The 27,351-nt window shown below is 44.9% G+C and overlaps 1 long non-coding RNA gene across 1 annotated transcript; it reads right to left on the reverse strand.

The window, feature by feature from the left end:
- Positions 1 to 4,961: 4,961 nt before the first annotated feature.
- Positions 4,962 to 12,835, reverse strand: LOC144166113 (uncharacterized). The gene is made up of 3 exons (XR_013321579.1): positions 12,774 to 12,835; positions 7,823 to 7,886; positions 4,962 to 5,174 (listed from the first exon to the last, which is right to left on the reverse strand). It is a non-coding gene; the product is annotated as an uncharacterized LOC144166113 (long non-coding RNA).
- Positions 12,836 to 27,351: the final 14,516 nt, after the last annotated feature.

Consider the following 27,351-nt stretch of genomic DNA (forward strand, 5'->3'; position numbering starts at 1 on the left):
ACACCGCAAAACAAACTTTTGTCAACGTGGCTTTTGACACAGAAAACTGGAAAGGTTAAGAAGAAATATCAGGTATCGACATCCACGAGCAATTCGGCAACTGAAAATTTTGAACTTGCAATGCTCTCTGGATTGACGAGAGCTGTTTGAGGATTTTTTTACAATGATTTTTTAGCAAAACAAAAGGGTAGGCTGCATGGAGGTTTCCAAATACTGTAATAGGTAACCTCTAGGCACACCGTACGCTGCCGTTTACAATTTTCAACTTACAGCGGGGGAGCATAATTGAGAAACAGATAACTTTTGTGAACCCACATAGCAACAAAGAACTGAAACAACTTCGCTGAGCAAGGAGTAGTTCATTACCGTTCGCGGTTGCAGAACATGCATTTTTTGGCGGCGAAGCTGTATAGGAAGTCGTAATTTTCCGTGTTGCAAGCCATGGTCTTACGTAACACCGTCGATGAGTTGACAGAAGCCCGTCTCTCCAGTCAGCGGGTCCGACTAACCAAACGGCCCACGGACGCGTAATACTCACCAAAATAGGATGGCGCATAGAGCCAATACTAACAACTACGCCCATCAACGAGGAATGGAAAGAGGTCATGCACACAAAGCCCCTTCCCCGTAACATTACTCCGGGGAAGGACGATGGCAGGAGAGAGGCAATAGCTCTAGCCATTTCCAAGCAACTATACGGACACCCAGGAGTCCTCTACACCGACGCCTCACTACAGAAAGGCAGCGACCGCGCGGCAGTAGTCGTGACCGACAGGGAGCGGCTAGTTACCAGCGCCGCAATCATGACCAAAGACCCAACGGCGGCGGAGGAAGTGGCCATAACCCTAGCTCTCGTTCAACCGGGGGCAGATGTAGTGGTCACCGACACCAAAATAGCGTACGGCAACTACCGGAGGGGGATGATCTCCTCAGTGGCGGCTGCAATCATCTCCAAGAAACGAGCACCAGGGAGAGCCATAGCGCTCACGTGGGTGCCCGCCCACTCAAAGGTAGCCGGCAACACCATCGCCGACTACCACGCCCGAGCAATGACCCTCCGGGCAGGGCACGACGCAGACACCCCAACTCCAGTGCTCACGTACAGAGATATAACAAGATCATATCGTGAAGAGCGGTGCACCCTCCCTGAGCCACACCGCTCCTTGACTAGGGACCAGCAAACAATACTCAGAAGACTACAGTCGGGATCGCTCACGCACCCCGTCCTGTTACATAGAATGTATCCCGAGAAAGAAGGGGACACGTGCCCATTCTGCAAGAACAACACTGGCACTCTTGCACACATAATCGCAGAGTGCACTAAACCCCAGACACCTCTACCCACCAACCCCTCTCCAACCCCCCACCCTCACACTACGAGCGATGGGAGACCTTGCTGGCCAGCCCCGCCCTGCCGAAACAAGCAAGGCCATTCATCAGCTGTAGTTACCAACAAACATGGGAAGATAGATGCTGGGTATCCTCATTACCAAACAACTAAATATTCAAGAAGCAGAAACTGCTGCCGTCATACTAGCAATCACATGGGCTGAATTCAAGAATAAGGACTCAATAATTATCACTGACTCGACCAGGGCCATAAGCAACTTCATTTGCGGCATCGTCCCAAGGAATGCTAAAAGACTTATCCGAAAAATTCTAAAACAGAACCCCACACTTGTCTCGACTCCCGCCCATCGGGGGCTAGAGGGTAACGAGGCGGTCGATTCTCTTGCGAGGACTACAATACACCGCAGAGACCCGCAACATTCGTACGCCCTCCCTGCTTACTGTCAAGGCACAGACAAATTATCATCCTATAGCCTTCACCGAAGATCAATGACTACGCCACACCCCAGTCTAACTGCTGAAGAAGCGAGAAATCTTAAGAAAATACAGACGAACACCTACTTACATAATACCACACTATCACTATGTTCCCAGTAAAGTATAATGAGGACTGTAAGCAGTGTCACGAGAAGGCCGATTTATTCCATACAGTTAAGAATTGCCCAGTTACTTGGGACAGAAACAGCCACGAAAGCTCATTAGAGTCCTGGGAGGAAGCCCTGTCCAGCTCGGACCCTACACAGCAGCTTCCGCTGCCTAGTAGGGCCAGGGATGGCCAAGTAGCTTCTGGCGTCCTGGAATGTGGATCCCACCCTTGATTTCACCCCCTTTTCCATCACCCCTTTTCACTAAATAAAGTTTACTACTACTACTACTACTACTACAGCGCACGCAGGGAGGTCATCGCGAGGCACGCAAATGCGAGTGTTCGGCATTTTCTTGGTTTTCTTTTCGGGTGGTCGCCGCGAGGGCCGTTCTCACGTGCGCGCACTACGCAAAATCTTCGTATTTTTAAATGCGGAGTAGTAGTAGTAGTAAACTTTATTGAAGCCCCAAAAGGCGGCGGCACCTTTAAGTGCCGGATGGGACCGGTTCCCTGTTCACGGGACCCGTATGCTGCCAACAGCTCCTGGCCCCTGGCCGCTAGCACGAGTTGAGTCGGCAGGGCGGGGCTGGCCAGCAAGGTCTCCCATCGCTCGTAGTGTGGGGGTAGGGGGTTGGAGAGGGGGGTGGGGGGTAGAGGTGTCTGGGGTTTAGTGCACTCTGCGATTATGTGTGCAAGAGTGCCAGTGTTGTTCTTGCAGAATGGGCACGTGTTCCCTTCTTTCTCGGGATACATTCTATGTAACAGGACGGGGTGCGTGAGCCATCCCGACTGTAGTCTTCTGAGTATTGTTTGCTGGTCCCTAGTCAAGGAGCGGTGTGGCTCAGGGAGGGTGCACCGCTCTTCACGATATGATCTTGTTATATCTCTGTACGTGAGCACTGGAGTTGGGGTGTCTGCGTCGTGCCCTGCCCGGAGGGTCATTGCTCGGGCGTGGTAGTCGGCGATGGTGTTGCCGGCTACCTTTGAGTGGGAGGGCACCCACGTGAGCGCTATGGCTCTCCCCGGTGCTCGTTTCTTGGAGATGATTGCAGCCGCCACTGAGGAGATCATCCCCCTCCGGTAGTTGCCGTACGCTATTTTGGTGTCGGTGACCACTACATCTGCCATCCGGTTGAACGAGAGCTAGGGTTATGGCCACTTCCTCCGCCGTCGTTGGGTCTTTGGTCTTGATTGCGGCGCTGGTAACTAGCCGCTCCCTGTCGGTCACGACTACTGCCGCGCGGTCGCTGCCTTTCTGTAGTGAGGCGTCGGTGTAGAGGATTCCTGGGTGTCCGTATAGTTGCTTGGAAATGGCTAGAGCTCTAGCCTCTCTCCTGCCATCGTCCTTCCCCGGAGTAATGTTACGGGGAAGGGGCTTTGTGTGTATGACCTCTTTCCATTCCTCGTTCATGGGCGTACTTGTTAGTATTGGCTCTATGCGCCATCCTATTTCGGTGAGTATTACGCGTCCGTGGGCCGCTTGGCTTAGTCGGACCCGCTGACTGGAGAGACGGGCTTCTGTCAAGTCATCGACGGTGTTATGTAAGCCCATGGCTTGCAACACGGAAAATTACGACTTCCTATACAGCTTCGCCGCCAAAAAATGCATGTTCTGCAACCGCGAACGGTAATGAACTACTCCTTGCTCAGCGAAGTTGTTTCAGTTCTTTGTTGCTATGTGGGTTCCCAAAAGTTATCTGTTTCTCAATTATTCTCCCCTGCTGTAAGTTGAAAATTGTAAATGGCACCGTAGGGTGTGCCTAGAGGGTACCTTTTTCAGTATTTGGAAACCTCCATGCAGCCTACCCTTTTGTTTTGCTAAAAAATCATTGTAAAAAAATCCTCATACAGCTCTCGTCAATCCAGAGAGCATTGCAAGTTCAAAATTTTCGGTTGCCGAATTGCTCGTGGATGTCGATACCTGATGTTTCTTCTTAACCTTTCCAGTTTTCTGTGTCAAAAGCCACGTTGACAAAAGTTTGTTTTGCGGTGTGGTCGAGTTATGGAGGGCAACCCAATAATACCCAAAGAGTAAAGTAGAGAATGCTACACACGAAGTTTCTTAATACAACAGATCACATAATGTTGACTCTTCATGATTGCTGTACTCTATATGGACATCTGATTAAGTGGGGGCTAGGCGAAAACGCAGTATCATGTTTGTTACCCTTTCGTTCCTAACCGTACACAGTCGCCCAGTAAGTGGAATCTATGCGGACACATAGTACTTGTATGAATAAAGACAGTGCAAATGGCTACGTCCCGTTTATGTATTCGGAAACGATAGCCCGTGTTTTTTACCTGCACTTTTAGCGAAGGAAGGTGGCTCTGCCGCCTATTATTACTGCATAGCAGCCTTAAGCTTTTTCTGCCCTCGGAAGATTAATGTGAGGTTTCTTTAAAAATTTGAATTGCATGCTCCGCTTCACGGTGTTAGCAAAACGAAGCAATAAGTGTGCCCAGCCACTACGGACAGTATCAAACTTTACCTCTGGAATATTTTACTGATGTGGGACCAAAAGCTTCTGCTCGATTAAAAATTCGGATTGCATTCATCCTTCAGCAGTCCGCCAAGATTCAGTGACCGCTTTATGTTTCTAATTTTAAAGGGCAGCAAGAAACTTGTCAGTGGCACATCCCAACAAAAGTGCGATCAAAGCGTCTGCAACAGTTTATGCAATAAATGCTTTCTGAATGCATTCCTGAATCACACAGGCATTGGGGTTTTTGAAAAGAAACTGTTAAACAAAAGTGATCTGCCTTCACTGTGCCACGTTGGATATTGTCCTTTTCAGAAAGAAAAAAGTTACTTTAGAGCCGGCCGCAGGTTACGGCACCTATTTCTTCTGAGGGGTGTTTGGGGTAGGCCACGCGTTCTCCTGGCTGCGCGGGTAATAATTTTCGTCTGTAAGCCTTTTTTCCCATTCTTTTAGTCGTATGGTTGAGTTGGGCAACGAAGAGACGGACACGCGGAGTGTTCTGGTTCAGTTAGCTCACACAACACGAGCGTGTTAAATGCTTCCGCAAAAATGACTTTATTTCAGCTAAACCAGCAGTTTCCCCATATATTTGCCCAAAAATTGCAGTAGTAGGCAGGATCTTTTTGAAAACTCTTCATAGAACGTGGCAATAGGGAGTGTCCAGCTCACTTCTTCCGGGGGACGCATAATCCAAGCGTTACGCCTTCTCGGGCAGGTTTGCACCGACAGTTTTGGCCGCAGTCTGAATCGTAATTGCACTATAAAAGAGCATGGAGTTGTATCAACAAAAAATAACAAAAACCTTTTGAGCATTCTTTACATTAGACCGGTTTTCCCCTAACTAGAGCGTTCTCCATCAATGACAACATACCCTTCGTTTTTTCTTAAAACAAACATTCCAACCAATACCTAAGTTATAAAATATTTAGCTCATTCCACTCAGAACTAAACAACTTCGAGTTATAACCCATTTGCGCCGAAAGAGCGGTAGATACTAAATCCTTTTACACAACCATAATGATATACACACTACTATGAACATCTTTATAAATATGCAAAGCTTCACTGATGCAATACAAGAATCTCAGGGCTGCATTTTGACCTGACGTATCAAGATGTATAATATGTTTTGCATCCAAATTATACCATCGCAACTGTACCACTTTGCTGTTTTTCCTCTACAACCACCTGACTATAAGCACAATAAAATGACTCAGGGTATATATAACAAAGGCATGTAGGGTTGTTTAGTTCTTGCAACGCATTTAGCACTAGTGTAAACACAATTGCTGCCTTTAAAATCAATGTGGAGGAAATAACATGAGAAAGAGCGCACGGTATATCAGTTCACTCTACGCAAATGATCTGGCACGTTCTTCGTGTTCCTTTGCTCTTCGCAGGCCTCAACGTTTACTTTTTTTCGTGGTAGTATCCGCCTACTGTCTGGGCGTGTGTGCTTCTATTCAGTACCCACAAGGACAAAAGTTTCAATGCGTGTGTTTATACTCGCACCAGCCGACGATGCGTTTACGAGGGAAATTTGTGCAAGCACGACCCGTCAGAGGAGGGCGATTACTCGTCCTGATACGTGTACAGGTTCTAAGCATTTTCTTTTGTGTGGGGAGGGGAGTAAATAAGAGAGAGTTAACATATTTATTACAAGATTCAATGGGGAAGAGTCATCAGTCAATGACTCCTTGAGGTTTTTTAGCCTTATACTCCCTTAAAACTCAGTGATATTGTTTCACGACTCTGATCAGCGCACGCACGAGATAGTACAGGCAGCTGAAATGCAACTAGTCGATTTTGAGTGTGTCAGCACGGCATCACTGGCCTTGTCCGATAAGAAGGCAGCGTTCTTGAGAAAGAACTGGTCGTGGTAATGACTGACACGTGTCGAACAGCGGCAAGCGATTCCGTTATTTTACTCTGTTTATATCCGTGACCATTTATCTATCTCTTGTATTTTTGCTGCGATATATTTCACCCTGATTCAATAAAATTCAGTTGGAAGTAGCGCTTGTCCTTGTCTACAGTGTCCCTGTTTTTTTTCAGCGCTTAAGATGAACGATATACAATACGAACAAGCCCGAACGCAAGCCTTATTCAAGTATCACTGAATTCGCAGCTGTTCAGACCTCTCTCCCAAAGGTCGTAAGAAGAAACGGAGGTATTTAGCGAATGTAGTAGGACGTGCGCACAGACCTTGCCCTATTAAACAGGTTCTAGGTGCTGCACAGCAGCGGTGTACATCGACATATACGATGGTGTGTAATATAGGGCATTTAGTGGGTGGGCCAAATGTGTTAGTGCGCAGTGTACAGGGCTGACGTTCCTACAGTTCGTTAGGTGTTTATGCTGTATAGGGTAGGGGATGCGTGCTATCCTTAAGTGCTTTGTTCTCTCGTGATATATGATCAAAGGGATCTTCCTCTAATGCTCGCTTCCAGGGGTCTGGCGGAATAACTCTCAGGCCAAAATTGGGCGATTTCGTTTTGCTCCGGACGGAACAGTGGGTGGGTTAATGCGTATGATAACGCTGTATTTGTCTGCGGGACATTGGCCAATTACTTGGGGTGCTGGCCGGTGAATGTGCCCACAGGAGAAGCTACAGCGCGCTTGCAGCGAATTTTTATTTACGACTTCGGTAAAAGTTTGCGTTATGGCAATAGCCCTGGCCGCTACTTCAGATTGCAGAATGTTCTACCCGGTAAGGCTATGCTGGTGAGCTGCTTATTGTGCTGGATAACTACCACTGTCCTTGCTTCTAAGCCAAGATAAGATACCGCGTATATGTCCTCATCATCAGCCTATCTACGCTCACTGCAAGGCAAAGTCCTCTCCCATAGATATCCAATTATTCCGGTCCTGTGCTAAGTATGAAAAAATTTATCCCCACAACCGTTTTATTCCCATCTGCCCATCTAGCTGTCTGCCGCCCCTGCCATGCTTGCTTTCGCTAGGGATCCACGCTGTTGCTCTTAATGAGCATTACATTACATCTTAATGAGCATTACATTACATTATGTTACTCCTAATAAGCATTACTTTGGATTACATTGCGTGCACATACCCATCAGTTCTTAAATTCTACTAATATGTCTTTAGCACGTGTTTATGCCCTGACCGAATCCGCTCTCTGACCCGTAGCACCACGTGTTACATTTTGCTTATATTCTTCTTTTTGTGTCGAAGCTCAAGACATACCGAATTGTTTTCCGTAACTATTTGTCTTTCACTTGTAATGCATCAGATACAGCTCTGCATGAGCCCTGATCTTGTCTGAATAATGCTTGCGACATTGTATCTTCCAAGTTTCAACAACACATAGTACCAATGCAACCTCATAGGAAAAGAATAGTTGTACTAAGAATTCTTTATAAAATATTCAATACGCAATACTTACAATCCAATTGCCGCCGCACTTCGAATCAAAAGAGTAACCAGTCACCATAACGTTGCCTAGGGACCTGACAACACAAAAAGACGGGTTTCAAATCTGTAAACGACAAATTACAAATATTTGTTGCTTTTTTATGCTGAGACACACAGTGGACAGAAGCCAGAATCTTAACGCATTTTATACGGGCGCTGTCACTGCGCATTACGTGAGGCAAGCGTGTTTCTCCCCACAATATTTCGGCTGAACAAACTACAAAGGTTTGGTGCAAAAGACACTGTTTGAAGTCCAGTGTTATGTGTAAGAAACACTCCTGAGGCTTGCCATATATTAACATAATAGCCATGGAATTGTTTTAAACACTCTGCAAGCATTATGACGCCATCGCTTTCTTTAAAAAGGCTTTGCAAACGTAATTGTGCCGATCCAACGTACCTACAAATACATCCTACTGAATTCCACACCCTTTGGTAGTCCTGCTTTGGCTACTCAGTATTCAATAACACGGCATATCACGCGGACGTTTTCTCGTTTGGCACAGCTTTTCGAAAAAAAGACAAAATTTGTAACAATAGCGAATGCAACTTCCCGTGCAGCATCAGTAGGGAAGCGAAATCTTCACCAGTTTTTTTTCGCATCTTGTGTTTAGAATTACACCGAAGTGAACAGCACTTGGACCAGCATTTTTTTGCAGAAACCAAAATAAAGAAACAACTAGAAAGTGCGGCCTCTGTCTTAAATTTTGACTTAATAAATGTATGACTCATAGGTAACGCTGCTCGTAATGCGGCCTCTCCAATAATAGCTGCGGAAAGCAAAGGCATAGTTATTTTTCAGCAGTTAGCTTAAGGTTGGAAAAAACTTGGAACGTATTCATGCCTGAATAAATTTTAAAAGGGGAGCAAATATTCAAAACCTGTGGTAAGAAACAACCCAAGGCATTAAATGTGCATTTGGCAGCGTATTTAGACAAACTGTAGGGTCTATAGCCTCTGTGATATGATATTTCAGCACGGTACTCGACCGCAAGAGCCATCTTGTGCGGGTTTCTTATGGCACAGAAAGCTGTTCGTATCCTTAGGAGTCCTGCCACTTTGGCGGCACACATTCAGTGCCGCCTCTCTGGTATGCATGCTGTAATACCGTGACGAACCAAGCAGCCGTCCACATGTAGGAATAAACGGAGGGTGGTACCAGTACCACATTTAGAATAGTTAGAGAGGAAATGAAAGGAAGCCTCTACCGATGCCCGAAATGATGTCCAAACACTCTAAAAAGCTAAAGCTAAAAAGCTACAGCTAAAGCGTAGGTGTTCTTAGTAATACCGGAGTAGGAGAGTACGGTCGGTAAAACACTCGTCCTAAACAACGATTTCAAACTAAACTAGTGAACTAGTTGCATGTGAAAACTGCCGAAACATACTGATTGACAAACATGATGGAGACAAGCGTTTTATGCCTAAACTTCACTACACTGCAGCATTTTTAAATGCAGAGCATTTCAGTAACTCACGATGTCACCCGCGTTGGCGTCCGTAGTCCGCACGCTCACTGCACATGCGCGTCGAGTCGAGGCGAAAGCGAACACTCTCTCGCGAGGGGCATTGGATTGGATTCGAACACTCTCTCGCGAGGGCATTAGATTGGATTCGATTGGATTGGCTTCGATTAGATTGGATTGGCTTGGCTTGGCTTGGCTTGGGTTGGATTGGATTTGGATTGGATTGGATTGGATTAAAGTGGATTGTGTTGGATTGTGTTGCGTCATAGCCGCGGCACGTTGCGTCATGGCCGCGGCAGACGCGCTGGGGCCGGCGCATGTGCAGTACTCTCTCTTCCGCAGTTTCCTCTCCTTCGGGCGCGCTGCGCATATAACCGGTGTGCCGTTCTCCGGCGAAGCAACATCCGCGCTTGGCTCAAACACCTAGGGTCCACGCCGTTTTACAAGTACGCCAACGTCTTCGACTGGGACCGGCTTACGCAGTCCCTTCAACGTATATAAGCGGCGGAGCGCGCGTTTGGAATTCAGTCAAGGGCGTCTTTGCTTGGCTTTCGCTTGACGTGATGCTTTGCTTGCCTCGAGTAGATGCGACGCATTTACTCGAGTTCCCCCCGTGGGAAGATGCGGGCGGCTTTTTTTCTAATCTCTCCGCGCGAGGCAGGATAAAGCTGAAAGCACAAAAGCTTCGGCCTAAAGAAGCATTTTACGAAGTGTGCATCCTTCATGCGTACCACACATATAGCTATTATGAAAAACGCTATTTTTCAATATATTCGCGCCATTCCAGATAACGGCGTTGCGGACACTGGCTCACAGCGCTTGGCCTCTTTTTCCGGCAAAGACAATGATATTTGACGCGCAGCCTCGCTGGAACTACAATAGCCGCTTATACATACATCTCATTTCCTTGTAAATACCTCTGTCATTTATTGAACAAGCGTGATAGTTTTTCGATGTGGTTCTTCATTGAACTTGTGCTTACACAGCGAGCAACAGGGCAAAAGACGATGAGTGGTGACACGGACAAGCGTTGACTTCTAACTAATAATTCTTTAAGAAAACAACGATTTAAGTATTGACTAAACAGCCTAGCTGCGTGAACAAGCCTGTAAACTAGCAGACACGGCACATAATGAAGAAAACAACAGTATATATTACACATACAGCAACACAAATATGGGGGCGCCATGTAACGCGCGGTGGCACCACCGCGGGGAACCGATAACCCAGTTCTTTTTCTGAAAGGCTTAGGGACGGTATCGGGACCCATGCGTCACCAAGACGGGCCATTTTGGTTTCTTCTACCATCTTCCCTGTAACCTGATGTTGTTCCTTAAAATGACCACACACTCGTCATACACAGGGCCACAATCCTTACGAAGGGCCCAACCCTTGCCCTAAGCGCTCAAGTGTCCTGTGTGCGCACGTCGTACGTTCCTAAGGTGTTCACGTAGTGTGGCGTCCAGGCACCTTGAAGTCTGGCCAACGTAAGTTTTTCGTAAGAGAGTGGAATATCGCCTTTAATCGCTCCTGTCGCCTTCATCCTGAGGCCACCTAACGATATGTAAGCATAATTTACTGTAAGGAAGTCTTCAAATTCTTCTTTTGCGATGTAAGATGAGTGGTCCCTGACGTGAAATACCACTTGTTCATAAAGGCATTATTTTTATTTAAAATCCTTACTGACATAGTTTAGAGAAATTCGGCATCCATTCCAGTTCAACTTTGAAGTGAAACCACGTGAGATGCCGCAGCCGGTGCGAAGGTGAGTGCAGCCAAGCGCCGTAACTGGCGCCGATGCACAAACCGCCACCTTTAACCTGTTCCCACGAGAATAACCACGTGACTCACGGATTCTTTGGAGGAGAGACGACACTGCTCTCCATATCGCCTGGGAGTTTCTTGCAATGGCCGGGCCAGTGTTTCGGTTCAGCCGTTGTGTGATGGAAGGAGGAAGTGAGAACGCTGAATCACCTCTACTTGAGTAAACGGCAAAAAAACGAAAGATGAAGGAAGGCAACCGGGACTAGGGCTTGTCGTGGTTGTCCTCCATTGTTGTTGGTCTTATTTGTGCGCTTTACTTGTCTACCATACAATACCAACTTCTCCAAAAGTCCGCCATTGGGTCCATCTGTGACGGTGTCGCCTGTGTGGTCGCAATGTCGAAACCAGCAAGCTGCATAGGATCATTTCGTACATGGCGCGCGGCTTGCTGATGAGTAGCGGCCGGAGTTTTAGGCATTATTATACTGCGTTTTAAGCGCCACAATTAGTCAGACAAAATAACAATTTAGGCCTCTCAAGTGGTGCATATACGCATCCTAAAGGGACCCCGAAAAGCTTTGTGAAGGTGGCAATCAAATGCATTCAGGTGGTAGAACCCATAACGGGGGATTTTTGAGCCAAGTGTGAGCCCCATACGTTGTACAGATAATTTGTAAACAATTTTTGAAGATCGCCTTTCTCGGCCGATGAGCGCGACGTAGCAGCGAGCCGACCGCGGGTGACGCAACGGCGATCGCTGCTGACGCAACGGCGAAGGCGCCCCCTGATTCGCCCAATCGCCGGCAAGGTCGGCTGCCGGCGGCGTCACTGTCATTGGCTTCCGGCTGCTCTTCCTCCTTCCTGCGCGATCCCAAGGCAAAGGCGGGTCCGCAGTGATTGACGCGAGCCTAGGCGCAGGAATGTAGCTAGCTGCTTTGAAGGAGGCAGAGAGGGAGGAGGAGTCGATCGGCAAGTGGGGAGAGGTGCATTTAATTGCTTCTGGCGCAGCTAATACTGAATGTAGATCAATAATTCCAACGGCATTGCATCGCTATATTGGTGCTACGTGACAATACAGGCCTTTTGTAACTTTTACAGAAGGCTTTTCTGGGTCCCTTTAAATATTTACATTGAAGCAAATATACCTAAACAAAGCTGCGCGACCTGTATTTATTGCGGGAAAGCGAAAAATGTTTGTGTTTATGACGACATTACGGCACCAACAGTTGAACGTAGCCGTTGAATTGTCCCATAATATTGATGGACTAATTTGTAAAAGACATACAGGCAGGCCGATATTTGTGGGTTTAGGCAGCCCAAAAACGAATATCGTCTTCAAACAGGAAGCATCAAATTTGGGACATGACCAACAGTTATCGCTCCATTTGCACTTTCTGTCTCTTCACCAATACTTTGCTGTCACTTTCTGCAAGCATTCAAGAAGCCTTTACCTGTAATTGAGCATCTAGTGGAAACAAGTAAACAGTAAACTTTAGATTAAGTTCTTGAATAAGGAAAAGTTAGCTGAAGTAAGAAAAAGTCTACGCAGCGGTCGAAGCTCAGTACACTGGCATACAGTGGACGCACAACGTCAGCCCTAATTTGCTTGTCAACCCTTTCGAACAGCTTTCTGGCTCAGAAAGGCATTTGAGGAACCTCGAACAAAGTTTTTACTCAACAGAAACGTACTTACAGCGAAGCCGTAATGAAGAGAAAAGCGAGAAATAGATTTACAGTCTTCATAGTTTCAAAAATTGAGACACATACCATGCACGTATTTTCGAGTGCCTTATATATCTGTGCCTGGTCTGACATATTTTCTTAAAAAACCTCTGCACAAATAAATAAACGCGCAGTACACCTGCCTTTACAAGTTCTTGTGTGTAAAACATCCTGTGGCAATTAAGGTCAACAGAAAGGCGACCGTAGAGGACCGGTAAACGCGCGCATTAGGTGAACACTGGGACATCACCCCAACCTGCGTGCGTTGACCCCTTTTACTGCCGTCTTCCTCTTCTTGACCTGTATTTCCCCCGAACGCATGACAATACCAGGAGAGAAATTTTTGACATGATAATTTTTATCGGTCTTTTCACCTATCTGTATGTTAATTTGCAGGCCACATCCTATGGAACGTGTGACTGGAATAACAGCCGCAAGCACGTCAGCCTTTTCCAAGTCAAACAGGCAAAACTAAATTATCAGAGGTTTTTTGTGGCTTACTCTTTATTTTGCCATTTGTCGTCAAGCTTTCGAGAAAGCTGTTTGCTATCCACCGAGTGTTCTTGCTGCCAACCTGTAGCACAGTTCGTGGAGGGCCAGAAAAATTTACCCAAGGACTAATGGCTGAGACACGTACGGCAACCTGTTCAGAGTTGCGAAGTATTTAAAATAAGAACAAATGTTAGTAGCTGCTTGGCATATTCTTGACAGCAACATTCGGACTATACTAAATATCTCCAATCATGCTTCCCAAATATGAACTACTCAATAACCCCTAAATTCTTAAAAAAAAGTGGAAGCCGACATTCCTTTTGCAAACTTCTCATGCATTTCTCGCAGGAAGAATACGCTGATAAGTAACTAAGCGAAAGGGCCCCTACTGTGTACTGGTTCATTGGTGAGGGTTGACTAAATAGGTGCTAAGGGCAATCTAAAGCAGCTGTGGTAGACAAGGGTCGTGATGCGGAACCTAATAGGCCTAAGGCGTGCTCAGTCATCTAGTACACATATACAGGAATAACTTATGTCACTTATGTCATATGAAATGAAGATTGTTTCAACGAATCTATATATAAAAGACAGCAGCCTACAACGCCTAGGAAAGCATATAGGGCGCTCTAATTTTTATAACGGTTTTCCATTTCGAGTTAAAAGAAATAAAGTCGCGAAAAACAACTGACGCCATCATGTTACGCATCCAACGCCGTACAAATCTATCTGGGCAAGTGTATCCCTGTCAATTCCCACGATACTGATGTTAATAAAAAGGTATTCTACCCTTGATGGTCGTAGCCGGTGTGCTGTTACGGCACATTATGGTTTCGTGAGCCCAGTTGGCAGACCCTTGACCCGTCACTCAAGTGTCTACGGCATGTCAAGAGCAGTGTGTCTAAAATCTCGGTGCGTGTTCTTGCGAACGCTCCTTTCATAACATCAAAAATGGCAAACTTGGTTACAAAAATTATCAAACTGATTCTCTATTATTGCCCCTGTTTTAGACAGTAGCTTTACATTTTGTATAATTCAAGTGGCCCCGTCTTTCCCAATTATGCTTAGCTATTTGCAAGGCGAGAGGCTCGGTTCTAGCAGCGTTGGTGGTACGTGTAGCATAAAAGGCCCACTGCGCATCAGCCGAATGCCCTACACACTGCGTCGACACACGAGTCACAGTGCCGGTGTTAAAAACAAAGTCCTCTGCTCCTTGATTTGTTACAACCGCACTAGCAACAACCTTAGGATAACATACAGTTACATTACAATAATTTTCAAATACAATATTGATGAACACTGTCACCGGAATAGCTTTATTGATAGACAATCGCATGTGTAATCTGCAAGAGTGGGCTCGGTGTCTGCTAAGGCATGGTTTTGATCCCTTCCTTCCCTAACATTACAAACGGCGAATGTCGGGCAAAACGCTCAAACCGTTTTCATGCACGTTCTTCGGCATTCTAGACTACTGCTTTTTGTTTAGGCATAAACTTTTTTTGCACACAGCTTGCGTAGGCAAAACGTATGAGCATTGAAATGTTTTCATTGCCTCGTCTGTACCTATATTACGGAAAATAGCCCGTGGTCTTTATGTCCCGCATTTCTTTAATAAAATTAAAACCCGCGCCAGTAGTCACTAAACTGAAGCAGGTATAAACACTTTTTGTCATTTATTGCCCATATTTAAAATCTGAATACCGCTCTTTTCTCTTTATCTGAGGCCATTTTAATCGTTTTAACAGCAGAGCTTTTTAAACGTCTAGTTCCTCAGTATAAAGCTCACACAAAACATACCAAGACAAAAGACCAAGCGAACGTGAGCGCGCACCTCTGGAGGAGCGCCCGGCGTCTTCTAGCTCGACCTTCTAGAACAGCCTACGTGACGTGATCTGTCCCGTGCTCTTCTACTCGCCAGTTTACCAGCATTTGTCCCTCAAATGGGGAGCACTGATACCAAGTGCGCGCTACACACGCCGAGTTTGCAAACGCGTAATAACGCTGTCCACTGTGGGAGAGATCTGGAAACCTTCTTACAATACGATCCGGTGCTCCCGGTCATTTAGAACATTCAGAGGCAATTTCGGAAAGCTGTCTAAAGTGAAAAGCCGTGGTCTCCAACGACGGGAGAGGAGCCACCAGCTGTTGTGCTTTTCCAGCGGCGTCATTTCTCTGCGCAGCTGAGTGTAGTTACCATTGCTGTTTGTGCAGGTAAAACATTCCTAGTTGTATTGCAGAATTTATTTCGGCTTTTTGTCTCGCCGCACTGGTTGCTCGGTTAATGTTTTCGTGATAATTGTCTCGTCGTTCTTTTGATTCCCGGATGTCTCAATTGGCACCCACCTGTGACTGCTCAATGACTCAAACGAGGCATGGGAAGTATAGCGGCTGGATAATACTCATAATTTTGGAGAGTGTAAATATAATTATAACGTTATTACTAATGATACTGTTAATATTTTACTCCACATTGGTTCAATTGCGAAAACGTCACATCAACGTTAACTCCCTAAGGAACATAGGAGCTTGCGTAGTAACCAGCTCGGCACGAAGTGTCGTGGTGCATGAAAATAGGGATTCTGGTTCTACCCTCGTACTTATTTCAGTCGCAGATATCCTCCATGACGTCATAAAGCAGCAAGCGGCACTGCACGGTGATGTCCTTCATGAACTGTTGAGGCGCTCTCCTGGTTCTTCCATCGCTCCACGCATCGCAGGAAAACAGGCAATTGAGATTTTACACTATCCAATATCGTTCGTTTTTAAAGAATCGAGTGCTAAAATAATCCGACACAGTTGGCATGGTGGAAAGAACAGTGATACGAGCGCTGACCATTGCGACCCCTTGATGTGACTGAATAAATGTGTGAGGTTTTGCACTTGAGACAACAATTTATTTTGGAATGATTTACTACTTCTCTGTTTCTTTGATCACTTCAAGACAGACCAACAGCACCTGTATCGTCTGGAGTGCCTGTGCCGTGTTTGAGTGCTCTTTTCCGTAAAAAAATCAATTCGACCTGCCCATCATAATTGCTTACAAACCACTGGAAATAGCGAAAAATCGATCGTGGATTACGTTTTGCGCAGCACTCAGTGGCGTACGCACGAGTTTATTTTGAGATAAGGAGTAACCATGGAAAAATTGTTACATATATATAAAACAACTAAAAGAAAAAGAGGAACACCAACAGTAGTTGCAAGGTTTGTGCTTATTTTGGGGGGGAAAAAATAGGGGACACATCCATGCCATCCACCTGAGCCAGAAGATGTTTTTCGGGTCAAAATGGACGATGCCAACATCCACTTCACCACACAATCCTGCTTAGCACTTTTGCCTTAATTTTTACTTCAGATATTTCGAGCCCTGTTGAGGTGCCACCTTGAGAGCATATCGTCGGGGACTGCGGGTTCCTTGGTAACCGTTATTGCTTTCGCTAATGTGGGGCGATGCCTCGCAGTTCGGCACTCAGTTTCCTGTATACGTATGGCTTTCTTCAGCATGACTGCAAGAAATATTTTGACAGTAGGCAGGATGCGAGAACAGACACAAACTTCATTGATCTCAAACTCATTTGCATGCATCATATCTTGCAGAAGAATACGCTGCGCCGCCACGCCCACAAAAAACTCACCAATGCAACCAGCATAGTAAATTGCACGTTGTCATCATGCAAGTATAGCAAAATGAGGGCTCACATTTTCTGACTAGTCACAAAATCGACACTAATGGCACAGATTTGCCGAGCAGGCGCGCTCGTGATAATGCATCTACACTAGCATGTGCTGCGGGTTATTCCTGGGCATTTATTTAACCCGCACTAAGGACGGGGTGAATAATAGAAAAGCCCCATTTACAACCACTGAGTCTACACTAGGCCGGCATTTCAGATGCACTACTGATGAACGATATGAATATATTGCAACCTCCTAAGGGTATGTAGCCATCGAGAAATTATCATACTGACTCTGCGCTGCATTGAAAACTTGTTGAGGGAGCACCCCCAAAATATGAAAAAGTTCATATCGCCCATCTTTTCTCCTACTGCCTAAAGAGCATGCGTGAGCCGATATATTGCAATTCCCAAATTCTAGGCGGAAGCCAAGCCAAACGGGCCGTCATTAGTTGAAGGCTTATGACAAACGCTAAAGAAACTGCTTGTGCCAGTCACACGTCCATCTCCCTTTGCGAGTGTTATATAAGATGGTTTGGTACCGCCCATATCTTGTACGAAAAGTGGTCTTGTGAGTCGTCCGCACAGGTCGTCTCGCTATCATGATATCTATTTCTTGCACCTCATTGAAATAAAACAGTTTACAGTACGGTTTGTACTGTCGCATTTGTTGTGTTCGGTTTTTTAGCGGTTAAGCGATTTCGTCCGGTACTCAAGCTTGTATGTCTCCATTGATAGCGAATGCCTACACCCTAAAGCGTTAGAGATAGTCTTACATTGGAATATCCCAGAAAGTTACAGAGAACACAAGCACCCAGCCAGCAGATTTGGTAGGCACGCGAGATTACATCTGAAGACGTGGATTCGGCCCCCCTTCTGGACGCATGTTTTTCTTCACCTGTTTACTCTATAAAATTTAAAAATTGTTACCTTCACTACCCGTAGTTAAAAAAAGACAAACACTCCCCTATGCCTCTCTCGGAATTATAGATTTCTGACGATTCCTTCTGAATTTCCCCGACAAGTCCTTCATTCCTTACCATATTATTCTGGAAAGCACAGCGAGGGCCTTAGTTGTGGCTGCGTTGATGCCGAAGGTAACATAAGAGGGTTTCTCATTCGTCGACTTGTCATGAACGGCTGTACACGCAGGCGTCACGGCCCAGGGGTTAAAAACACGGCCCTTTTCACCCCTTCCCTTGTTGTCAGAGTGGAACTGGCTACCACCCTCAAGTATTAGAGATAGTTGTTCTAAATATAAATACCCTGGAAACTGACGGGAAACACAGCCTCCCGGATCGGAGAATTGGTAAAGCATTCAACAATAAAACCAAGCGCGTGTTCGGTCCGCACTCAAGATGCGTATTTTGGTAGTTTCCAGTGCAACTCGAAACTACTTTTTCGCTGCTTTTATGTGCACCTTTCTTTCTTCTCATGCTCTTGCATGTTTATTTCACGTTATTTTAAAATTATCTTTCACTTTATATTTCAACACATGTAAATCGTCAGATGCGTGTCATATACGTGCATTTACTGATCTTTTTTGCGGACTTTCTTTTTATTACCCCTAAGGGATCTTGACAGGTGAGAAGCACCTAACTTTTGGGTTGACTTTTTTTCCCTGGTACCTCATTGTTATGGATACGAATCTCTTTACCAGTGTATCGAACAGTTCAAGAAGAGGATAAGACAAAATCGATGTAATGTATCTACCCCTGGTTGAAAACAAAAAAAGCAAAGAACCACGAATGTAGAAATCAGTGAGATTGTACACCCAGTGCGTCTGAGACACACCCATACAATAAAGCAGAAGGTGAAGCTGAAGGGTAATATACGTGAAGGGGTGAACTTAACTGCGTCGGTGCAGCCGTCAAAAACTATTGCCTCGGATGAACTGCACAGCAACGACAAAGCATTCCACCCCAAAATTGTGCGAGTTTGAGGGAAGAAACTATGTTTGAATTACTTCTTTGAGGCAATTATTGGTGTAAGATTACTATTGTCGCGGCTCAGCGGGGACGAGGGCCTCAAAAAGGGGAATCAGGGATCACTGCGTGAGTTATATGGCAAATCTACGGCAGAATGTAAATCTTGTATAGGCTCTATGTACGCAAGGGTAAACATAGGAAGAACAGAGCATGGGTGGGCAAAACCTATTGTCCGCAACGGCGGCATTGAAATTGAATCACTCGCCTGTTGACGGATTCGATTTTGTTAATTCAGAACTGCTTGTGTGGTTTCCATACGGGTGAGGCGTATTCTATATTTGAGTGGACTATCGTCTTGTAAAACAGCAATTTGGTACATTTGGTAGCTTTCGCTAACGTACGTCCTAAATAACGAAGGTTTTTTATGGCTTTAACTATATTGTAGCACATGCCTTTCATCCATCAAAGTTTGTTGTTAAAGATAACATGAAGATACTTTTAATTGTTTAGCGTATAGAGAGAGTAGCTGTTGAGCGAGTAGCAGAAGTGCATAGGGGCTATGCCTGTACTGAAGGTTACGATTATTGTCTTATTATGTTAATGTTTCGCCGCCACCTGTTTCACCACGAACACAAGACAGCAAAATATATGTTTTTGGAAATTTGGCGATTGTTTTGGTAGCTGATTACCTGATAATAGACGCAGTTGTTTGATTAAATTGTATACTGCATCTAACGCTACCTTGAAGGTGATTCGTCAGTAGTACAAGCAGCGGTCGAAGAACATAGCCTGGTGGAACCCACAGAGGAGGCAGCGTACTAAAAGACTCAGAGGAATAAAACAGAATTAAAACGGAAGGAATGTTAGAAGTTCATCCAACGAAGGATGGGTTTCTCAGTATTGCACTTTACTTACGCAGTAATTTAGAATATATAGCAGTATGAAATGCTTTTGAAAGGTCTAAATATATAGCATCTACAGTATATGGCTATCTACATCTACAGCATCTACAGTATATGTAAAAGCTCGGCGGAAACTATGCTGCACTTTTGAAAGCACGGTATTTGATTCAAGGCACTCCATTATATGTTTAATATTTGTGTTCGAGGAGCTTACTTGAGTGTACGGTTATATACATGGGCCTGTAGTTCGAAAGAGTGTGTGATCGCCCACTTGAAAAAACGGCAATACCTTTGTCAGTTTTCATACTGTAGGTACAATGCCAGTGGAGAGCGATTTTCGAAAAATGGTAGTGGGATAACGCGATGCGCAAAGTATGTAGGTTACGAAAGATCGACTCGACATATTGCCGGGTCTCGCCCATTATTCTGTAAATAAAGATTCGGATCCCTTGTCTACTTCTATAAAGGCCCAACCACAAGCACGCGTAAAACCGACGTACTCGCGCAACGACGTAAACCGGCGTAAGCGCGTAAGGAACCGGCGTACTCCGGCGTACGCCGAATGTATTGGTACGCGCTTGTTACTCCCAAGTCAGAGCCCGCCAGACATCTACGCAAACTTTCGGGCGCACGGCGTTGACGTAGACCTTTGGCGGTGATGTTATCGGCGGTCAGGTCCCATAACAGGACAGCGAATTGGTAAATAAGGTAACTTCATTATTATATTGCGATAAAACGAAGTAATTTGTAAAATACGGAGACCAAACAACTGAACAAAACAAGCGAACCAACGAGCATTTATGGGAGCAGGGCAGTTTACGCCAAATGTAGCGGAGGGTTTTGTGCCTGCCAAATATGCATGCCAATCCTTAACGTTTTTTAATGTTGTCCCAAGAACTGTTTTAGTTATTTCTGTAATAAATATACGTATTTTTTGTGAGAATAGGCATTATTTTTTTTATTTGAGTTAAAATGTAGTTGAACTGGTCGCCACAAAGCTGAGTCCGGAGTAGTCGAGCCACGCTGCGCGGCGCATTGGTTTACGTGCGTGTTTCGGCGACATGTGGTTACTCGCCCTCTCCGACGTCGTCGGTCGGCGTAAAGACAGCGGCGTATGTCGCCACAGGCGTACGTCGTTGCGCGAGTACGTCGATTTCACACGTGCATGTGGCTGGGCCTTAACATCGGCAATGAAAGGATGGCAAGAAGCACTCAAAATTGAGAGAATAACGCAGTTATCGTGAGCAAACACTGAATTAAAACAGGCGTTCAACGCAATCTATATTATTTGGGAATCGGAGAATAATCGGTCTGCAGGAAAAAATCAGGTAAATGAAGTGTTGGTTGGTGAAACAGATTATCAGAATTAACGTGGGTTAGTCTTCCATAGCCCCTACTGCTTGACGTGAAAAAGAAACTTTTAGCCCTCTTAATTTTGCCATGCAGACGCTCATTGACCTCTAAAAAGCGATGAATCCGCTGAGAATTGTGGGGATCTTTCCGACGCCGTAAATGGTAAACTTTTTGTGATGCCTGCAAAAGGTCGCGGTTCACCCAAGAATGTTAAGTTTCTTTTTCTTTGTTTCAACAGAAACGAAGAGGTCAACGGAACATTCAACTACACTTGCAAAGTAATATATAAGAATATATACTTCGCTATGGAGGTTTACGCCATAAAAGTGATGAGTACTTCAAGCTAAATTACCCATAGTAGAGGCATCGTCAGTGCGATTGATGTCATGAAACGTTGTGAAGAGGGTACATGGTTAAGATAATGGAAAGAGAATTGATGCAAGAACACCTCTGTGGTCCAAGGTACCATCAGTTATATTGTCACGAAGCCAGAAATGACGCAGCTGCCTTCAAGGAAAAACAAGTTTATTTGACTGAATTTGTGCTCCCTTAACCACTAAAAAACTCCACAGGCGTCCAAGCAGCAGTCAACAAGTGACGTACGCAAGCGAGTGTCGGCGAATCGAACGCCGAGGCGTCTGCTCTGCGGCCATTCATCTTCGGGCGCGGGGTGTTTCTCCAACCGTCGAATTACATGAAACCCACATTGGATAAAGTAACACTATTCTAGGATAGTGGTGATTGGGCGGAACATTCTACCTATAAAATGGGATAATCCGTGCGGCATCAGCAAGAAAGAATGGAACATGCGCTTCTTACGGGACACAGATAACACAGCCTGGACCAGCCGGGCGTCACAAGCAAGAACATAAATAAACAAACCTATGCATTGTTCGCGGGAGTATCAAAGAAGATAGTCTATATGCGTCTTGAGTTTACAAAAAGCAGTTAAAGCATTGCATTCATTAAAGCAGGATCATCGACAACCTGAAAATGTTCGAGATTTAGGGAAAGGGAGAAAGGGAAGGTGCAGGAAGAATTTTTTATAGACATACAAGGGAGTACTTTTAATCAAACGGCATTAATTGAAAGCTGCAGCGTGGTTATCACCAAGGGTTCAGGTTCATTTTGCACCATAAACTGCGGTAGCCAAATTGATACCATATTTACTGGCCCTCCAGCGGAATGAAAACCTCGGATAGTTGGTAATATTGCTTTTCAACACCTACATAATGCGCAACACTAAAAAACGTGACACAAACGAAGGGAGCACAGAAAGACCCGCACTATACGAAAAAAATGATTAAGTTTGTATATTTTCAGTATTGGACGGTAGGAACAAAATGCCAGAAGTAATGTCACACGCGTTGAAAAAAGTTGGTTCAAGGTACAATGTTAAGCTTCTGTTGAACGCACAAAACAAAGTTTGCACCGTTTGTTCTTGCTCGATAAAATATTTTCCAGTGACCATCGCGCAGGCAGGAAGGAATGAATGAAACACGAAACGAGTCATGTCATGTGCAATGTTGGCTGTTTTTACGCGTGTCCACAGGCTTGCGGTAGCAAGTGCGTAGGACAAAATTCGCCAACTTGCGCCTCATAGGGCATGAACTGTCCTTGAAAGAGGCTCTGTGGTCACATCTCAGGGAGCATTGCAGGAAATCCCGGTATCGTGGTGGTTGCAGGCCTTTTTTCTAGTATACAAAAATTGTGTCCAGGGAATTAGCTGAGGCGTTCCAGATAAGCCCGAGAGGGGACGATTGTGTCACTCACGAACCTATTGCCTTACACGCGAAAAAGATTGCGTATCTTGGTAGGTATGGAGTTTCACACCCTGTGGCAGTCGTTGTAACTGTATTGATTTTGTTTTTGTAGAGTTTTATAGTTGTTTGTTGTTGTTGGGTTGTTCCCTACTGATTATTGGAGACGCATGCGTCGTATGGCCACTGAGAGGGTATATGTTCTTCGTCTTTTCTGATTAATCCTTCATTTGTGAGTAAGCGCTCGTCCTGTGTTCCCTTCGCTCGTGTCGCGTTTTTTTATTGCAGCGTTTCTTCAAAGTTTTGACGTGCATTTGATACCGTCATTCCTTCTGAATTACTGTGTGAAACATAGTACTGAAAATCTCCTCATGTTCAAGGGATTTATAATTTTTTTTCCAACACACGCAAACTGTCTCTTAACTTTGCTGAATATTCTACTGCGGATGTCCGTTGATGGTTTCCTTATAATCTAGCTCATCCCTTGGACCGCTGATTTTTTCTTTGTAATAATGACCCAAGGATTGATGTAACGTTCAGTACACAACTTTAAGCAGACGACTACGCTTTATATAGGGTCATAGGCTCACAAAACGATCACCCAGTTTTCAACGAATCTTTTGCTAGCTTTTATTCCTGGCGCTGCTGACGCAAATTAAGACGCATAAGACCAATATCTTAACCTTCAGTACAAGTTTTTCCTTTTTCAGTTCTTCTAGTGCTTTAACAACTGCTGTCTGTCTAGGGTAAACTATTAGAAGTATCTTCGTGTTATATTTGACGCAAACTATCATGAGCTAAACAACTATACTAGATCCGAGATCTAGCTGTAAAACCACCTCGTTATATAAGAAACTGGTTAGCTAGAACATTTAAAGGTACGTAATTGATGATGTAGAAGACAATTCTGCTCTATTATCGAATACGCCTCACCCTTGTGGCACCCGCACAAGCAGCTCGAAATATTTAAAATCGAATCTCTCAAAACAAGATCTATCAAAACAAGAACCAGTCACTCAATCTCTAGAATCAAGTGCCATACATTATCAATGAATAGTTCATTCTTTCCTCACGCAATACCAATTTGGAATTCCCTACCCAATGACATAGCTTCATGCCCTAACCGAAAATTATTTCGCAAAAAACTTGAAACGGCGAACCTTTCAGCCTTCACATGATACCCCTGCCGAATCGATTGTAAAAATTCTGTTGTCACGTTCTCTCGTTTTTTTCTCTCGCTCTCTCTCTCTCTCTCTCGTATTTATGTTTACAATAGTTTCGCTATTCCTAACTGATGTTGCTTTTTATTGTAGTCTTGGTGTTGTTATTTTCGGTGTATGTATTCTTATACCTTGGCGCCAGCCCCCCCCCCCTTAAGTAATGCCTTCGGGCCTTTAAAGGGACACTGAAGTGATTTTTAAACAATGCGGGATTACGAGTGCAAATTGTAGTCCGCAGTCCCTAGGCCCTGTTTATAGAAAATAGAATAGAAATAGAAATAGAAATATAGAAAAAACAAAGGGATTTTGGTTTGGTGAATGGGGTGCGAAACCGTCCTTATTTGGTGGCATTACTTGGGATAACGACGCACTTCAATACCTAGGTGTACCTTTGCACCAAATACGAAACACCGGGCCTCATTGGTCATTGGCACTCCAAAAAGTCAAGCGAGCCTCTCAGGCATGGATGGGGCGAGAACTTTCTGTGTTTGCGCGTGCGCACGTTTGTAATGTCTTCTTTGTCGCAAAGCTTGTTTATGTGCTGCAAGTACTCCACTGTGCGCGTTCTAAAGTACAAGCTCTACATAGAGTTTTTGCAGCATTTGTGTGGGGCTCCCAATGGGAACCTATGCGTAGGGACAATTTGTTTCTTCCATTAGTGTCTGGGGGTGCTGGGCTGATACATTTGTTTGTACACCAGCTTGTATCTCGGTTTTTCTTCTATAAGGTGACGCATCATCCACTTCTGCTCAACGTTATTCAACAGCGCATAAGTTTTCATTTACCGTTTTTGCTTGTCTCCACTGGTGAAGTCAGTACGAAGCCGCCTAGGGGGTTTTTAAAGGAGGTGGTTGACACCTTCAATTTCCTTGCTGCGAGGTTTTCCCTGCAATATCTGTTTACCCTTTCCAGGAAGGCTTTGACGAACACTTTATTAGAGAATCTGTTCCCAGTGCCGGTTTATCGCCAGCCTTACATTGGCCACCATAACGACAGTGTTTTGAAGCGGGTCACACGTATGTGTCTTCCTCCAAATGCAAAAACGTTTTTCTTTAAGCTGCATACATCAACACTCCCAGTGAAAACATGGTTGCGCGAGAAAGGAGTGTCTATTCCTTGGTCTGGCAATTGCCGTTTATGCAATCAACCTGAAACCATTGATCATTGTTTTGTTTTGTGCCCGGATGGGGTGTTTTTCTGGGATGTGTTGCAACGAACTCTTAAAAAGGACATGGACATTACCCCTTATACAATTCGGTTCTTGCCTTTTAGAGATGTTACTCGAGTGCGCTTTGATATGTTTGTTGTGATCGGATTGTATAGCTTGTGGAAGTGCCGCATGACGGACAGGCACGCGGAACCCCCTCGCCCAATGAAGTCCATTTTTCGGGAGCAAACTGCGTTGGTGCGGAGCATTTCTGCGGCGCAAAGTGACCCACCAGAATGGCTGCATCTGTTGGACGCGTGCGTCTGTTTGCCAGAGTTTTAACGGACGGCTTATTTTAGCTGCAGTGATGTGCATCTTCTTGGATGACTCCTAACTTTTGTAGGCTGTATTAAGGGCAGTTTTCCATGCAGTAAAGAAAAAAAAATCTCGCCCGTGGCCCTGTGGTTTGGTGCGCTAGGTACATCATCGCAAGTGTTTTGCCCGTCACAAGTTCGAATCCCTGCGGGCACAAGCTTTTTTTTTATAAGGTAACTTTTTCGTTTTTTGCGGATGTTTTCTATACTGAATGCGCCTTTTTTTGGGCCCCAATGTTCACTGCTCTACGAACTAGTCCGCAGAACTCGCGCAGCCTGGCACTGGCGCGCTAGCGAGTTCTCGTTGGCATGTTGTTGCCATAAGCACCGAGTGCTTGCGGGCAGTGGGCACAGGCCAGAATCAACCGACCCTTGGCTTTGTGCGAACACGTTTTTACGATACAGGCATGAGTGAGGCAAGCTCCAAATATGGGGAAAAAGCGCATGCAGTTGTGCGTCTGCGGGGACGCGGAGGGCGTTTCATGCACGCGTAGGCCTCGGCTAGTGAATGTTACGATTTCAAGCCATCCTGGGAGGCTTATCTTATGCATTTTACAGCCGACAACATGGCAGAAGCGCGGTACTACGATGACTGGGATATTGAGAATGCCCATGCAACGACGCCATGGGATGTCAAACATGTTGTTTTACAGAACCGAAACCGAAACCGAAACTTGTTTGATTGCTAACCTTGGGCATCGTCCAATCACGGTGCCCCCTCCTCTCAACGTCACAGCTTAGTTGGTGCGGCCGCCGCAAACCGCGCATGGTAGTTTTTCTTCTTTCGCGCTTTGTAAAATAATTACCGATTTGTCAACCGGATAAACGATGAAAAGTGTGCTAATTTGAGCCAGTCTATGCAGTGCAAGCAAAAACGGGAGCTTGACAAATTCACTTCAGTGTTCCTTTAAGGAGCAAATAAATGAAATGAAATGAAATGAAATGAAATGAAATGTTTGGAGTTATACGCGGTTGATACGGCAGATATTTTTCGGCCACCCTTGCACTTTTGTTGCTAAATCTATCCTTGCTTACCACGCGTAAGCGCATATAGTCGCTGAAACCTCTACATCCTGTCGAATATTCGCCATATCACTCACTCCTTAATCACGTTTTGATGCCCACATCCTCGCGGAGACATCACAATCGCAGTGTCACACCAATATTGGCCTCAACTCACAATTCAAAGTTTTTTCTTTCGCACAATATAGGAGTGGAATGCTTTGCCTGGTACTGTTCGTGCACTGCCGCAGCAAAATTTTTTGACAAGCGCGCAGACGCACTAGTGCTAACCCCCTCTTATGTTTTTACGTCCGACTTCATTCTGTGCATGGTGTCTCTGAAACTGTCTACTGGTTGTTCATTGTGGTTGTTTGCTTTTTTTCAATAATTTGACATTTATCGCTTTTTTCAGACGGGCGTAGGTAAAAACATTAATTGTGCATTATCATTTTTCTGCATTGTACAGAATATTGTACACCCACTTCTGCTATACCCTTATGCAAAGGTGTACTTTCTTGTAATAAATAAATAAATCAATAAACAAATAAAAACCAAAAATAAATATAATAGAAATAAGTAAACGAATCAATCAATCACTAAATAAAAATTAAATAAATAAATAAACTATCAATTAAAAACCTACACCATCTTCCCATGGGGAATCCTGCTGAATATGGGAAGCATCATGGGGGTTCCGTGT

This window comes from Haemaphysalis longicornis, unplaced genomic scaffold, assembly GCF_048455015.1.
Source record: "Haemaphysalis longicornis isolate Haplotype H1 unplaced genomic scaffold, Haemaphysalis longicornis Haplotype H1 scaffold_16, whole genome shotgun sequence".
Classification (NCBI taxonomy): Eukaryota; Metazoa; Arthropoda; class Arachnida; order Ixodida; family Ixodidae; genus Haemaphysalis; species Haemaphysalis longicornis.